This window comes from Gymnogyps californianus, chromosome 5 (genome assembly GCF_018139145.2).
Source record: "Gymnogyps californianus isolate 813 chromosome 5, ASM1813914v2, whole genome shotgun sequence".
NCBI lineage: Eukaryota > Metazoa > Chordata > Aves > Accipitriformes > Cathartidae > Gymnogyps > Gymnogyps californianus.
The window spans coordinates 69257380-69273300 of NC_059475.1; the positions used below are offsets into that span (position 1 = coordinate 69257380).

General features: G+C 45.2%; 1 long non-coding RNA gene across 1 annotated transcript in view; it reads left to right on the top strand.

The window, feature by feature from the left end:
• Window positions 1-759: 759 nt before the first annotated feature.
• LOC127016854 (uncharacterized) overlaps window positions 760-15921 on the top strand; it is a 73275-nt gene continuing 58113 nt past the window's right edge. The window contains exon 1 of the long non-coding RNA XR_007766521.1: window positions 760-982. This is a non-coding gene — a long non-coding RNA (uncharacterized LOC127016854). The remainder of the gene's footprint in view (window positions 983-15921) is intronic.

Genomic DNA, 15921 nt, shown 5'->3' on the forward strand with positions numbered 1-15921 from the left:
AGGGAGGAGGCAGATCAAAAGTGACTTAAGGGGTCCCGAGCATGAATAATCCACCGGAGGACTCTAGGGTAGAACAGTGATCTGTCCCCGTGAATCCAGTCCTGCTCTCTAACTGGGTGTGGGTGCAAACTGAAGAGCAAGGTGAAGGGCGTTCTGCTGCCCCAAGCTGGCAGCTTTGCCTGTTTCTGCATGCGGGCACCCAAGGAGCTCATCTTCCCTCACCTGCACCTCCGTTGCTCTTTGCGATCCCCATTTGGAGGGAGATTTTCCCTGGTTTGTGCACCCAGTGCCATGGTCCCCTCCGAAGCCATTAGGGAGGACGCCAGGAAAGGCCATGGCGTGGTGCGACCACGACCACGTCCTCCTACACCACCTGTCCTGCTTAGTTCATCCTTTATCAGATTTTATTGGCGAAGCAGCAACATGGAAGAATGGACATAAGGTCTACAGTCAAAGCTCCCCTCTAAGATTGTGTTTTTCCCCATCTAACAATCAGACTATTTTAGCCTCAGCCTCTCGAGGAGGGAATTTGGAAAAATGTCAGACTCTTCTAATTACAATCAAGCTGCTATTTAAGGAATGTGTTTGGTGCTACCAGGGAAAACACCCTAAAGGGCTTTTCTGCCTAAACCACAGGTGCATAATGGTTCTGAATCAACCCACCGGGAAAGTATAAATTGGTTTCAGGGCTTTCCTATCTGGTAGGAGCTTGTTGTGGCTGGAGTATGCTCTGCCTGAGCTGCAGGTATGGGTTTCCCCAGCCGGGCTGCTTTGCATAGTCGAGGGGCTCGAGGACTTGGTGCTAGCTGGATGTGCTTCCTCACCAGGGTGGGTTGTCTGCCTCTGGTTGTTGCTAGGAGCGGGAAGTTAGGCATCTTTCCGGAGCAAGTGATGTCTGCACAGGCTTTGCTGCATCTTGGAAAGCTACAGAGGTGCTGGGAACCAAACCTACAAGCAAGAATCTTCTCTGCAGAGACACGTGGTAGGAAAATGTGGACTTTTAAATCCTTTACGTTTCTGTTGTGGTTGACCCAGTTTGCTTAGTGCTTCTTTGCTTTAAGTGTTGCCTATCCTCACTAATATTCTGATAAACCCACTTTTAATTTTGGGTTTCCTTATAAAAGAGATGTTCTGGGTGTCTGCTTCAAAGCTGTGGTGGTCCTGAAGTGCTGCTGTAGGTGCCTGTGGGCTCTGTGCAGAGGTGTTCGATGCAGTGCTGATACAAGTGGGATGCAGGGGTTAAACCCTACATCACTTGGTGGTACCTCTGTGCTGCGTGGGCTGGTGCAAACCCAAGCCTCTGGGTGTTGCTCTGTTCTTGCAGAAAGGACAAAAGGCCCCGTCTGTGACCAGGTTTTACTTGTGGGTGCCAAGCCATGTTTTCCTTGAGCTCTTGTGTAATTGCAGAGCTTTGAATGCAGATCAGAGTCTGATTGTGATAACAACTTTGTTTATTATATTTCCTTAAACCCATTAGTCTGGGGATCATGATGTCTTGTGGCTACATATTGCAATAGCGTCTTTATTGGGAATTGCTTGAACTCAAGTTTTTTGCAAGTTGTCTGAGGGCTTCTTTTTAAGTGTTGTTTCAAGCAGAAGTACAAGCTATCAATGTACAGGTTAAACATGGACAAGTGTAGTGCTATGTGGAATATGCTGTATCTTGTGAAAAAAGACTTGATACATTCAAGAGGATCTATTTTTCTAGCGTATGCATTTTATATCCTCTTGTAATGGAGGGCTGCAGTAACAGACTTGAATAAGAACATAGATTTCCTGGCCAAACAAATCTCAGCAATTTTCTCAACATTGCTGTTTATCTGAGGACAAGATAAAATTAGATTTTCAATTTCTATGTGAGCTTTCTGTATCTCTTTAGCTATATCTCTTAAGAATTTGGGAATTGCCTAAAACCAAAACTCCCTCGTGTGGTAGCAGCTCCCCTTTTGCTGGGAAGTGCTGTTCATTTTCAGCATTTCTTTGCCCACCAGAGCCCATGCCTTGACCAGCTCTGAACATGTTCTGTTTTTTTGTTTTTGTCAGTGATGATTCCTGCCTAGTCCCCCTTTATTTCTTTTCATCTTGCCAGTCCCAAAGCACTTGATAAAGGACATCGAGCAAGGTATATGGATGACAGGGAGGTGATTAGAGACAGCCAACATGGCTTTACATGGTAACATGGTAAATCTGGTGGCCTTCTACAACCGAGTGACTGTGCTGGTGGATAAGGGAAGAGCAACTGATGTCATCTGTCTTGACTTCTGTAAGGCCTTTGACATGGCCCCACACAACATTCTTGTTGCTGAATTGGAGAGATATGGATGGATAAGGAATTGGCTTGATAGCTGCATGCAAAGAGTTGCAGTCAATGTCTCGGTGTCCAAATGGAGATCAGTATCAAGTGGTGTCCCTCAGGGGTCCATATTGGGACTGGTACCGTTCGATATCTTTATTGATGACATAGTTGGATTGAGTGCAAGGCTGTGGGTGACACCAAGCTGAGAGGTGCAGTTGATAGCCTTGAGGGAAGGGATGCCATCCAGAGGGACCTTGACAGGCTTGAGAAGTGGGCCCATGTGAACCTCATGAAGTTCAACAAGGCCAAGTGCAAGCTCCTGCACCTGGGTTAAGGCAGTCCCCAGTATCAGTACAGACTGGGTGATGAATGGATTGAGAGCAGCCCTGTGGAGAAGGGCTTGGAGGTACTGATGGATGACAAATTGGATATGAACTGGCAATGTGTGTTTCCAGCCCAGGAAGTCAGTAATATCCTGGGCTGATTCCGTGATCAGTTTTACTATTCCTATTTACAGTTGAGAAAACCTAGGCAGAGTGTTTGAACATCATTAGCAGCCCCCAAAACTTCCTTGTTGCCAGAACAAAGATACCAGGGTTTGATTTCTGGTCTAATGCAATCCCCTGTAAAATATTCTCAAAACCAGCCCCTCAATTTCAGTGGAAAATGCATTATACAGAGCAGCAAGAATGAAAGGTGGGCACTGGTAACATTTCTTGTCAAGTTGCACTTTTGAAGAGTAGATTTTTTTGGTATTGTTTGTCAGACTGACTCCAGCTGCTGTAGCTAAGGGCAAATGTGTGCCCCTCAGGTGGGACTCACTGGGCGATCCAGGAAGGATGCTGGCCAGTCCTGGGTGATGCTGAATTGTGGAGATGGATTGACGATTCACAGAGAGGCATTTATTGCAGCTGGATAGTTTTGCTGGGGTCACACTGGATATATTGCTGGATAATGAGGGGAAGGCACATCAGAGAGACGGTGATAGTAAAGGGTGGAGGAAAGTTTATAGGAACCTACACAAAATGTTCTGCAGTTAGGTCTGCAGGGAAGGTATTTGTTTGCAAAACAGCAGGGAAGTTCTTCTGTGACAGAGCAAAGGGCAGAGCACAGCTTGGTCACCGCAGCCCTAAACCAGCATAGGTGACGGGGCGAATGCTGCCTGTGGGACTTCACCTGATTTCAACCCATTTTTGAGGTGTTTTCTGCACAACTTGGTTGCAGGCGTGAGTCTGGGTCAGTGTATGGGCGTGGTGGGGCGAATAGCTTTTCTTGGTCTGAGATCTGAAGCAGACATCTCTCGTACTAATTCCTGTTTCTGACAGGTATGGCTCCAGAAATTCCCTTATCACGTGGCTTTCCCTGTACTTGAGATTACCTTCTTGTTTGGCCAGATAAGATTTGAGGCTATAAGTGTGAGATTATAAAATCGCTTGGCCCTGGAGATATTTCCTAGCCAGAGTCAGCAGCTTACTCAAATCCTCTTTTGAGATCAGCTGTAACTACTTTCTCTCCACTCCACCCACTCCACGACGGGTATTTGTGTGAGTCTTTATTTTGTCTATGATAACAACCTTGCTGCACAAAGCCCCAGTGTTTTATCAGCTGTGCTTCTCAAATGGATGCTTTCTTTATGAAGGCTTCAGTATTTTGTGGGAGATATGAAGTGCTCTTTTTTCTTTTTTTTTTTTTTTGTTTTCTTCCCACATCAAAGGTCTGGTAATTCAGCAGATCACCATCAGCAGCAGGCTGCTCTATTATACATGACATCCTCCTATGCTCACAGCACGCTCTCTTCACAAGTACTCTTCAATCCTATGAAACAAGGGCACTCATCACTTTCTAAAGCGAACCCTTATTCTTGTATGAGATACTCGTTTGAAATAGTTGCGTGCCGTATCTCGCTACGATTTGATGTATGGAGGCTATATTTCTTTACTGTGGGTTGCATATTTAGTAAGCTGAGTAGCTCTCGGGCTGAGCAAAATGGCTTCAGCATCCTTGCACCTCGGCACTATTGCTTTGAATATGTTTTGGAGGAAGGATGGGATAATTTGGTGTTTTGTGACCGCTTTGGGTTCGTAGATAATTCTGCTGTCTTCCAGAGGCTTTCTCCCACCCTGTCTCACCTCTGCAGATCCTGATCTAACCCATCAAGAGCCATCACGAAACAAATATCTGGATGGTACTGGAGTCAGCTGAGGTGTGGGTGTTTCATGCCAAACCCAAGACATAGCTGTGGCTATAAGGGTTTCCACCGGTTTTTACATGGCTGATTCGTGAGGGTTAATAATTTTTGATTATTAGAGTCCCAGACTGAAGCTGTGCAGAGAGCAGAGGTTCAGCTTTATGAAAGGTTTTTGGAGGGGAGAGGGAATTTTGAAATTTGGCTGCTTTGTCAATAGAAATTAAAATGGAAAGCTAAAAGACCTTACAGAAATGGAAGAGCAACAATTTATCAGTGAAAAATGTTTGGTTTACGGTATGTCTCTTATCACTGATCCACTTTTCAAATGTCTCATTATGAAATGCTTATTTTATATATGCCGCTTAAAAATGAGAAATCAGAAGATGGGACGCTGATTCTTTTGAAGGTGATATTTTGGGTTTTTCCTTTGTAGAGCAAAATGCAATTAATACTGGACTGATTCTGTCTCTGTAGAAAAACCATTTTCTGCTAGAAAAAGGCTTCAGCAGAACTTTTTCTGCCCAGCAATGCATCAGAGGGTCAGATCCCTGTCCGAGGAAGGAGGCTGATGGCAGGGCTGGCTGGACCACAGCTGGGCATGTCACTGGAGCCAGATGTGTTTGCACCCAGCAGCGCAGCCGGTGCATTTTGCAGTGCTCTGCCGAAATGCTGCTGGCCGTTGAAATCGGATGATGTGCTTTAGGCAGGTGCTGTTCCCAGGCTGAACAGCTCTGCCTTTGTCCTCGGTATGTGACAGTGGCTCTTGCTCTGCCCTGGCCCAGCCATGCTGGTCCCAGAGCTGCTCCAGGGCTTTCTGCTCCTTGGATCAATTCCCCCCCCGAAAAAGCTTTGGGGAAATGTTTCTCGCATGTTCCTGGTTTGCAACTTCTGTTTTGCAAAGAAACTGGCTCAAAAGGCGGGTGGCAAAACCCCAACAGTGCTGGAGGTAGTTCTAGCTTTATGAGAAGCAAAGTCTAGGTTGCAAGCTTTGAAAAGAAACAAAAAGAAAAAGTAGATCACGTGGTGGTAAGTTAATTAGGCGTAGCGCTCCCTGAGTAATCTGTACCCTGTCGATGGCATTGACTATATGATGCCATCAACAATTTCAGTTCTTTCAATACTGAAATGAACTGGTACTGGCTGGAAAGAGGAGGACTGAGCTGCACTGCTGTCATTGGAGAAGCATACTAAGAGAGTAGAGAGGGCAATAAATTATAGTAGTCCTCTTCCACTAGAGGCTGTGCACTATTAAGCTGCTAATTTTAGTCTGACTTGATAAGAGGACAGTGGTGCTGACTGCTGCGTTCCTGGATTTCAAACTAAAGTACTTTCCATTAACAATGATGAGGATATATTGACTCGAACTGGAAAAGTAAGTGTCTCCTGCTCATTTAATTGGCTCCTTATGCTCCCCCTCTGGTGAGCTGCTCTGCTATGGGGAGATTATCGTCTCTACTTGGTTCCTTATGACTTCCTAATTCCTAAAGAACGCACGGTCACCCTAACCGCAACGTATAGCAGAACATTTCCTCTTTTTGCCATAGATACAGCTAGGGCATCAGACAGTATTTCGCATGCAGTCTTGTAGTGATGATCTCTAATTGTTGCCATACTCAGCTGTAAAAATGGGTGTTTTGCTTTGTTCCATTGGAGAAGGAACTTAATTACAGAGCCGTGAATGTTGTGCTCACAAGTGCCAGCGTGTCCTACATGACAATAAGAGATTCATTAGGAAGTGGCTTTGTGGTACAGGCAACGTTCCCTCTCCTCTGCCTGTGCATTAAGGCATTGAGCAACATAAATGTTAACCTATTATGAAAATCAAAACTTAGAAATTGACTCCAGTTTCACATGCAGGGATGACTCAAAATTCAAAAAACAAGCTCAGTCTTGGCAGGCTTATAATATGATACGCACTCTTTGTCAACTCATTTAATTTATGATTATCAGCTCCAATAATAATGACCAAATAAGCAATTAACAAGGCTGAGCTTGGCATGGGCTTAAGACAGAAATGCTGTGTGAGTAATCTGAGTCTTTAAAAATTAAAATTGTTTCACTCTAATTTCTCTTCAATAGTAGTTAAACGAAGTGCTTGAGAGGTTGTATGTTAAGCTGGAACGCTGTGAGTGCTTCCACAGCTTGTGTTACATCCATAAGTGTGATGGGACACTGGCATCAAACCGAAATGAAAGGTGGAGAAAATCTCTGTAGCTCCCTTGATTTCTGGTGGGCAGCATCAAATAGAGAATTGGCCGTCAAGTTTGGGCAGGGATTTCTTTTCTGTTTATGATACCTCTCAGGGATGCAGATGGTGACAGTTTCAGTGCTGGGAGAGCTGGAACAAGATTGGGGGCGGGGGGAGGATGCTCAGCTTTCTCTGTCATGAAGTTTTGGTACCTGTGCTTTTAAAACTTATTTTAAATCATTTTATCAGAGTGCTTCCTGCATTTTCACCTTTTCCCTGGTTTTTGTCTAAATCTTGCTAGTATTTGGGGTACTGACATAATATGGCCATGGCCGATCATGCCCGTCAGCTGTGTCTGAACCCCAAATGGGCTCCCCATCATGTGAGAGCATCCCAGCACTGGGCAGGTTGCTTGATTTCCCCATCCTGTGGGAATCCTGAGATTATAGGGTCTTCCCTGCTCTTTTGGTGGTCTATGTCAGCCCTGTGGGGATGAGTCTGCCTCCTGGGGAGTGATTGCATCTTGTTGCCTGATGGTGTGGCTGATCTCTGTCTCAGACAGGAGATTGCCACCTTAGCTGCAGAAAAGCAGTCGGTGGGACTGTGACTTCAGTAACAACTGCGATAATAAAAATCCCTCTGTCCTGCTGCCAGCATCTCCTCTGGGTGGCTCTTCTCATTGCTCCAGTGGGGTTCTGGACAGCCTGATTGAGACCTGGGTCCCATCAGATAACTCCCAACAGCTTGGATGATTAGTGGGGGCTCAGGAGTCTGGACGATTTGTGCACTGTCCTAGCAGGAACAGATTTTCTGATAGCTGCTGCTTAGATCTGGGCCAAAAATCTGTTATAACATCAGGCATCCACCTGTTGTTCCTCATTTCCCGTTTTGGACCCGGTCAGCATCTGGCAGCACAGCTGTAAGAAGCTGGCGGGATGGCGATGCCCTCCTTCCCAGTGCTGGTGTGTTAAAGGATAACAGCCCAGGGCTGCTGCCACGTAACGCTGAGGGGCGGGGGCTTAATCAGTAAAATAAAAATGAGGAATAATGCAAAAACGCTAAGGCATCCCTGATATTCGTTATTAGCTGAGCTCTATGAAGAGGTGATGGTTGGAAAGCAAAGCCGCCTTTCGAGGTTTGCAACCAAGTCCGTGCTCAGCAGCTCCGACGGCAAGGCCAGGCTGGGTATTAACAGAAGCAGATCAAATTATCGCAATCTCTCGTCAGCCTCGTATTAGAACAGAGCTGAGAGATGCTGGTGCTTAATATGAAACAAAAGGCATGTGGGATCCTCAGGCATATTATTGACTCTAAGTGCAATTTGCTTTCACTGGCACACATCTCATTTATATGTTTTTAAAGAAAATCTTTTAAAACATTATTTGTCGTGCTTCTGGACTTGCCAGTGCCTGCTGGAGAGTAATGCGTCCCTACAACAACGGAGCTCTGATAGCATATCCCAGTAATTCATCATTCCCAAATAGCATCCTGATGGTGTATTACATTAATACATCATCAGAAAAGCAGCTTGCTGATCACTAGAGCTTTAATGATGTATTTGCATGAACTCTGATCAAAAGGCCGTCCTTCTGTTGATATATTACTTAACAGCATAACCAGCCCTGTTTGGCAAAAGTGTGTTGTGGAAAGCAAAGAACCTGGATTTCCTGACGTGAGCTGGAGACGGGAGATGCATCTTTAGCTCCTGTGTACGTAGTGGTGAGGTGAGGACAAATGTGAGAGTAAAGCTGCTCTGAAGTCCACTTGTTGGCAAGCTGATTTAGGGACTTGTACCAGCTGAAGTGCAAGGCATTAAATGCTGCTTGTGTTGGCTTGAGCTGGGTATAAGACATGGGATAATAACTAGCTTAAAGGCTATTTTTCTTGTGGCCTGGAAAACAACAAAGGAAACTCTCTGTTAATCTTGCACTTATGTGCTCAGTGGTCTTTCAGGCAGATGGTGCAGAAGGTGTTCAGTACTGCAAAGTATTTAATTCAGTATGTTAAAATTACTTTCTTGTTCTGGTGGTGTTTCCTGCTGTCAGGGAAGGAAGGACAGGGAATGTATCTCATGATCTTTAACTGAGTATCCAGAAGCTCAGACCGTGACCAGGTGCTTTTTTTTTTGCTTGGAGGAGGTTCACGAAGGTCCTCCATGACAAATCTTGGTCACAGGACAGTTTTGGTTTTGTTACCACTGCAGAATGATGCTTTGGATTTAGCAGGTTTTTGTTGCTGAATGGGAAAGTCTGTGATGGGCAAGAAAAGAGACCGGTAGGAGATCTTTCTCTGAAGAAAGGAGTCTGTTGGATTTTTTTTTTTTTTTTTTTTTACTTTGACTGAATCTTGATGTAATAGGGGATGCCTATGCTTCCAAAGTGCATGGCTCATATTACCTCACTTGTCACAGGTTGTGGCAGGCTGGGCAAGAGGCATGTGACAACACGTATGGGGCACAGGGACCTGAACACCTTGGTCTTGGCTCTGAGTTGGCTGTGTGTAGGCAAACTCCTGGCTACCAGCCGCAGACCTGTGTGTGTGTGCCTGGTTCCCTGGCTAACACAGCCCCATGGAGTCAAAGAAGCCTCCTGTCACCCTTCCCTGAGTCAGAAAGGAGATGTCTGTGTTGCCCGGCAGTGGGACATCCTGCTTGACTTTACCCTGTCCTCTTTCTTGGGACAACGTGTTCGAAGCCAGCCATGAGCTCCTGAGCATCTTGCCTAATTCTTCCTTCCGCTGGCAAAGCTTTTAGGGAAGTTCAGGTTTTTTTTTCTGCACATATTCTGCATTTTACAGGACATGCTAACCCTTGCATACAATCTCAGCACCTTCATCCTAATGCTGTTGTACCCTTTCTGGAAGAGTATCTTGGATGAAAAGTGCAGTTTGCTGAAAGACAAATTTCTGTTGGTAATAGACCAGTCCAGAAGATAAGGACTATTTTTAAGTAATTCCTCCCTGAGATGGGAGGGTTTGTGTGTCTTCCTGCTACATGTACTAGAAATAGTAACGTTAATCCCAAGAGCAATTGGAAACATCACCTGGCACAGGAGTTACTGCCGGGGACCCACGGGTCTGTGCGAAGAGGGGACTTTGACAGAATCCATAATGCCAGTGCTCCAGCAGGACTGGGTTTGGAAGATGCTTGTCTTACCCAGCCAAAGCTTTCACCTTCCTTTGGCTTCAGCTCTGTCTCTTATCTGCTGTGGGTCGCTCCTTGGGATAACCCACAGTCCAACAGTCATTGCCAGCAGCTGCCCCACAGCTGGCGAAGGGCATTCCTTCGCGTGTGATGAGCAATGTGTCACGTCTGGACAGCGAGGGGTTTCAGGCCATCCCACATCAGTGCAGCCGGCCGAGTGATGCCCTTTGGGAAGAGGGGGGACTCTTTTGCTGTGGATTCAGCTATTTTGCTGACTTTCCACTTTAAAAGTATGGCTACTGGCCTTGCAAGCCCCCCTAGTTTTCCATTTCAGGAAAGCTTTTTAGTTTTTGGAGATTATCTTCTTAACTCTTTGCTGCCTGAGAGCTCACAGCAGAGAGATTTTTCTTGTAGGCTCCAGGCCAGGTAGTAATGCCGCTGTAAAATAGAAGCAACAGCGGCAGCAGCGGTGTGAAATCTTTCTTATTTGATTTTGATTGAGTGCACTGTGGGTGAGGCACTACAATGCCTAGAGTCAGATCTATATTTCAACATTTCTGGAGAGTTCATGCCCCCGCCTCCTGTTGCGTGCCGTAAATAACCTTGTTTGAGAGCGATGGTGCTTCTCATTTCTCATCCTTCGCATCTCCCTGGGTGGGAATCTGTGTATAACTTTACGCTGAGCTCTCTGCTCTGTTCTGAGCAGGCCCTGGAAAAACTTGAGGCGGGGGGGAAATGGAACACATGATGTGTGTGGACCCAGAAAAGAAGAGTGCATGCAGACCCCTCTTCTGGGAACCTGCTTTACCTGCCCCTGCTTGAGCAGGGGCTTGGACAAGGTGATCCTAAGATGTCCCTTCCAACCTCAGTGATCCCATGGGAACTTAATGAAATGTATATAATGATTAGCAGTATAAGAATGGTAGTTTTAAACCAGAGACACAAGCCTGGGAGATGGCTAAAAATGTGGACACCCAAGTGGTATATTCTGTCTGGATCTGAGTAGATCTTGGGTGAGTCCTGCAGGCAGTAAAGGGCCATGGCTGATCTATGGGTAGATGTTCTGACCCAGTCTCCACTTTATAGCAAGAGGTAGTTCAGCAGCCAAGCTTTCAGTGGGGGGTGACAGGATGGGGCATCTTTTTTTCTTGAGGAAGGCTGAAGTGACTTCTTCAGCAGGCCGATGGCTTCTCAAAAGCAAGGTGTATTGCTGGTTTTGTGAAGATCTGTACGGAAGAGAAGCCCCTACCAATTTTATAGAGGATATAATGCACTGAAGGCTCAGGCAAACTATCGTTAGCATAGTGTAATAATCTGCTACCAAACATCAGCTGAGGTATGGTAGCAGCCTATATGCATGTTCTTACTTTGCAGCAAAATCAAAATAATACCACTTAATTCTCTGTCAGTGCAGAATAAGCTCAACAGTGTTATTTTTCATGTGGCATTGGTCAACGCTGCTTATGAGGAAAATCACCCTAGCTCAGTACCTATGTGGTAACTTAAACTCAGGTCAGTCGTGGCTGAGCCCTGTGAAATGGAATTGGTTTTGGCAAAGAACAGGCAAACTGAGATTTATGGTATCTATTGTCACTTTAATAGATATGGAGGATGTATAATTTTTCTTAGGAGGTACCTACAGTGCTCATTGAACAGCACTTTGAGTGTGTGCCCAAGAGCAGCCTTGGCCGCTTCCCAAGCCTGTAGTGGGAGGTGGCCTTTCCTCTGACTCTGGAGCTTTCTGGAAGTACAGAGCCCCTCAGACACCTCAGCATCAATCCATTCTTGCTTGCTGGGGTGGCCTGGGCTGGTTAATCATGGCTAGGGCTGTGCTGAGGCCCGTGTTAGCAGCAGACATGCCATGTGGTCTGGTGGTCCTTTCTAGAGAGGCTTCAGATGTATGCTAGCAAAGGGTGGTGACATCTCCCTTGGGTCTGGGCCTGGTTAAGTGCAAAGTGGAGGCTGTACACACAAACTAAGGAAGGGCTGAATGCCGTCAAGTCAACTGTGCGGACAGTCAATGCAGAAGTTGGAGGACTTTGAGCAAGCCTGATTTCACGTTGCTGTGCAGAAATACACTCTGAAAAGCATCGTGATGGTCCCTTCAGAGTTGATGGTCCAATGGCTCCTGCAACAACTTTGGATCATATACATATGGAAAGAATCACATTCACTTTTCTTAAAAGCATTTTCGAGGGGGGGGGGAGATTGTAGATATTCTGTGAGTAGGTCAAATTGGCAACATTTCTTTAAAAGACTGTCTAAAATTTGGTAAGTGTTTTGGATCTTTTTCTTGCTAGAAATAGTTTGAAATGATGAAACCAGGTCTCCCAGGGCCTGCCCTGGGGAACAGGCACGGTAATTTCTGTCCCCTGCGTGGTTTTGGTGGTAGGGGAAGGAGACAAGATGAAAGGTGGTTATGTGGATGTGCACATTTGCTGTGGCTATCCTGGTACCTCAGCTGGATAGATCCATTTTAAATGTCCCTAATTAGCTTTCCCTTGAACGTTGGCAAGAGAATCCTTACCTCAGCGCTGGACCTCCTGACTCAACTTCTCTGTGAATAGGGCCAAATCCTTTGATGGATTGGGATTCACCAACCCTGCCTTAGGTAAGTCTTTTTAAGCCTCTCTGTGTGGGCTAGTCACCTTGGGCTTATTTATAGCCAATGGAGTAAAACACTTGCCTTCAAAGAGTGATTCATCTCCTCTTCTGGCAGATGTCTAAGTCAAGTCAGATGAATCGCCCTTTGCATGTGTCTATGAACTCCAAGAATGAGGAAGAGCAGCCAAGTCAGATGTATAACTATTGGTCATATGAAATTATGTGAGATGTATCTTACCCATTGTGTAAATTCCATAAATATCACAGATGTCATAGCATTTTGCACCAATAGAAGTTTATAGCATTATTTTAAAAAAGTGAAAACCTGTCAAAACTTTTTTCTACAAAACCCCTTGTATCTGTCTGTCCGCTTCTGATGTGTTCTCCACAGACTTCGTCAGCAAAAATTTTTTTTTCTCTTTCGGTAGAAGCTCTTTTTTTCTCAACCAGATCGGGTTGAGAAATAGGCTAGCAGGAGCTCCCTGCTGCTGAGACGTTTTGACTGGTAACGGGTCTGAGCCTTCATGTCCCACTGCCCTTCTGCAACGCCTGCACTGTTCTGCAGCACGGTTGGAGAAGTCACAGTGCAAACTGCTGCCATTCACAATAGGTCTCCCTCCAACCCTGATGGAGTAGCGGTATTAAACACCAGGCAGGCAGGCTGGCAGCAAAGTCTTGCGGCTTTTTTTTTTTTAAATTGGTTGGAAACAGAAGTGCTGAGGTACTGACAGGCTGACTCCTGTTCTTACCTCTGCTGTCAGAGTGGTTCCAAAGAATGTTTATCAATATGGTGATAGGTGCTTTATATATATAATATATTTATAGTCTATATATGTAGTCAGCCTGTAGGCTGACGAGCCTATAATTGAGATAAGCAACAGTTAGTGTGAGTAACCTGTGATTGAGCCCAGAGCAAAACAAGGAATGAGCAGATTAGCTGCCGCTAAGTAATTCAAATTCCTAAGCAAGACAGGAGATAAAGAAACAAGCTGGGTGATGAGTAAGCAGAGGCATTACCAACCTCAAACAACCAGGAAGATTATTGTAGGGGATCCCTTGCTCGGAGCAAACGAGAACCAAACGTACCCCTTCAGTGGATCATCTTCAGGTTCCCAAGATGTCAGGTTGCCAAGATTGCACTACCAGGGACTGCCTGGTGCTGTACAGCTCTGTGTATCCCTGAAAGCTCCTCTTAGAGGATGGTTTGCCTTTCCCTTGCTGGCTGATGGTGATTGCCTGATACTTGGACTCAGCCCTGTGACAATAGAGCTGAAAGAAAACTGCACCTGATCTTGAGATGGGCTTTGAAGGTCACTGTTCAGCTCTGAGCAAGTTTTTAAATCGCCCAGCCACTGCAGCCACTAATGTTTCTACACTGTTCTGTTCACTAATGTTTCCTGTATTTATATATGTTCCCTTTGTAAATCTGAGGAGCAGGAGAAGGCCAAAGTCTAGCATCAACCCAGCTGCTTAAACCTGGTTTAATGCTAAGGCTGACACTATAGTACAATTGCTTGTTCTGGTAGGTGGCCAAGAAACCTGTTCATAGGAGACAGGAAGAAGTCAGTCCCTGCACAGATTTGACAAAAGGACCTGGCTTGACTTGTGTGAAGCACAAAGAGTAGTTTGGTGCAGTCGCACCTCACTGCTAAGTGCTGACAAGAAGCCTGAGGACAACAAAATTGCCTTTTGTTTTCTGAACACTCTGGGAAGGGTTACGGAGCATGTAAGCCACTGCCTCTGCATCGTAGCCTCCAGAGCTGGGTCCGTTTCTGCAGTGACAACATCTGGCTCTCTGGAAATGCTCCCCTCCAAAGGGCTGAGGATCACTTGAACAGTCACATCCAGATGTGGTCAGAAGGCCACCTCTGTCATGCACTTGCACCCCAAAAAGGTGCCAGAGGGGCTGGGTGACATCCAGTGAAATAAGTTGACCTACTGCATGATGTTAAAGTTATTGAAGGCAGTAGAAGATTAGTTGGTGTCTGGAAAGGAGAATGGCTGAGGCTGGTCGGTCACATATGATCTAGGAAGGATGGGCATGGTCAATGCTTCTGTCAAAGACAGTTACTGGGGACTCTTTCTTGTTATTTCCAGTTAACAGACTCCGAAGCATTTCCTTTGTGAACTGACTTCTCCAAAGCCCACACACAATGTTGAATGAAAATCAGATAAGATAAAAAGTTAAATGAAAGTTTGAGACATACTTCCTTGTGATGACCAAGAAAAAAAGATTAGTTAAGTCCCTGTAATTTTGGCTTTGAGGTTTTTTTTTCAGTTTAATTTTTAATATTTAAGTAGGAAATAAAGGCTAGGAGCTCAAAATATTCAGCATGTGGCAGCATATATTACAGTGTAATGTCATGACAGGCTTAACTGCTGATAATCATTATAAACTAGCAATGATGGATGGGGCAGAGAAAAGGGATGGAGCCAATGAACTTGGAGCATTCAAAGGCAGAAAGACTCAAGGGCTCAATTTACAGTGGCACCAGCAAGCACTGAGGTACCAGAGGGAGTGCAGGGAAAGGGATAATTAAGGCAGAACTTGGCTCTCTTTCTCGAAGCAGACTTTCTGTATGCATTTTTGGGCTGTCTGTAGGGAATCTCAGTAGTCGGCACAACACGTCAGCAGCCTGCGGTTCAGCAGAATGATCCCATCATAACAAATCTGAAGAGCAAAGAACTGCACCAGTGGTCTTATGACACAAAACATGTCAATATTGTGTGAAACTGGAAAATGCAGTGGATCAATCAAGATATTCCTACATCAGCGAACTAGCCAGTATCCTTTCTGGACATGTGGAGGTTGCAGTCGCTATTACTGCTCCAGGTGCATTAGCTTGGGGTTTATTGTTAGTGGACAGTCCATGGATGTACTAGTAGTATTTAACATGTCTTGGGGGGAAAAAAAGCTGCTTTTTTAATAGGGACACAGTCCTGAAAAGTGGATTTTTGACAAGCAAATATCAAAGGGATAAAAATAATTTTATACCTTTTTTTAAACTTGGTAATAATTAAGTATCCGTGGAATACTTAATACACACAGCACAGATACTGGTGCTCAGTATCTGTTCCAGTTTTTCATCAGTATATGCCTATATTTCTTGGATATCTGTGCCAGGAAGGGTCCCAGGAACATGCGTAACCCTAAGTCTGTGACCTATGTCGCTGAAATCAATTGGTGTGTTGATTTGCTTGAATGCTTTGACCCCAGGAATCCTATTGACAGGAAAGGATAACACAGGAGTTAAGATTCAGTGTCTTGTCCTGAAAATGATGGCTTTTAATTTCAAGAATTCAGGTTGACAAATGGATCTGTACCACAAGAGCTGTTGTGATTGCTTCTGAAATGCTTTCCCAGAGCGTACTGCACCTGCTAAGTGAAAGCCTCCTGGAGTACAGTTTTATCTAATTGTGACGAGGATGATTATGAAATGCATCCATTACTTGGATTGCACGAGTCCTGTCAAAATAGGGATCCATTATGCTGGGAATGATAC